Source organism: Crocuta crocuta, unplaced genomic scaffold (assembly GCF_008692635.1).
Source record: "Crocuta crocuta isolate KB4526 unplaced genomic scaffold, BGI_CrCroc_1.0 scaffold1321, whole genome shotgun sequence".
Lineage (NCBI taxonomy): Eukaryota > Metazoa > Chordata > Mammalia > Carnivora > Hyaenidae > Crocuta > Crocuta crocuta.
In genome coordinates, this window is record NW_027528222.1 from 85,458 (window position 1) to 87,089 (window position 1,632).

The following is a 1,632-nucleotide window of genomic DNA, read 5'->3' on the forward strand; positions in this document are numbered from 1 at the left end:
GCACCCTGAGTGGCTCAGTCAGTTATGCCTCCCACTTCAGCTCAGGTTATGATCTCGGAAGCTAGTGAATTCCAGCCCCACATCAGGCTCTGTGTTGACAGCCCAGAGCCTGGAACATGCTTCAGATTCTGTCTCCCTCTTTCTCTGCCCCTCCCCCACGTACACCTTCTCTCTCTCTCTCTCTCTCAAAAATAAACATTAAAAAATTTAAAAAGGATAGAAGTCAAATTTGAAAAGAAATTGCAGGCTCTTGAAGAAAGTATAAATCCTCACTTGATAGGTGTGCAAACTAGTGCATGTATTTGGAAAACCTGAAGTATAATAACTTTAATACNACAGCATTTAGAAGTATACTTTTCTTCAAGAGATGCAGAGCACAACAAATTCTCTAAAGCATCTTTGCTCATTGCTATGCAGTTCAGTCCTTACAACTGTTTTGTGATATAGCTTCTAGAGAGTGTGAAAATTATTAGAACTCTTCACTGAAGTTAATATTTACCTGGGGGGAAACATACTTGGAAAGCCAATCAATCCAAGTGTATGTTTTCCCTCCAGCTCAGAAGTAGAAGAATTTAAGTCAACTTGGACCAGGTGTGCCTTTATTAATTGTGCTATAAAAAATGTGGTTTATTGTGATACGGTAACTTACAGAATTTTATCATTTCAATAAAGTAGTATAGAGTTAAGAATTTTCAAGAACACATTAATATCAAGTCTCCTAGGTTACTTCTTAAATTTTTGTCTGACATAGGGATTTATAAAGAAAACATAATGAAGCTGTTTTCCCTTGTAGTGCTGATAAAAGTTAGTGTTTGCAAGGGTTTTTCTCAGCTGTACTCATGAGTTATGTAAACTAAAGTGATTAAGTATATTTTGTCTGAACTGTGCTTCACTGAAAGTTGTCACTTTAATACTGTTGTATTAATCTTCTGATTATAAACTATGTTCATTACAAAAAATTTGGAAAATATACTGAAAAGCATAAAAATTATTTTAAACAGCTCTGCCTTCAAAGATAACCGCAATTTGCATGAAAATGTCTATACCTTTATTACTATAACTACTATTTTATCACTTGCACTTTTCATTTAATATATTTTGGAGCCCTGTGCATGCAAAATTTATTCCTTTTAACATATATTGAATGGATATGCCATAACTTACTGTTATCAGTTTCTTATTATGAGCATTTAGGTTAGGAGCATATTTTTCTAATTGTTCAGTAATTGTGAACACTGTATTTGAATTAAGGAAAAATGTTGCATGTGTTGAAACATTTTCTCTTTTGATTTTTTTTTCTTTTTCACTGCAGAAGAGTTTTAATTTTAATACAGTCACATTTATCCTTTTCCCCCCTATTATAGATTTTGGGTATTTGGCTTAGAAAGACCTTTCCACACTAAGATCTTTTTTTTTTTTTTCTTGCTCATGTTTTCTTACAGTATTCTTATAATTTCATTTAAAGCTTTAATCCTTCTGGAATAATTTTGATGTGAAAATTGAGGTACCTGTACCATTTTTTCCTCTCTCATCACAACTCACCAGTTGTTTCAACACTGTTTATTGAGTATTAAATATCCAATGTAAATAATTGACATCTTTATTATATAATACATTTCTTCAGGTGTTTGG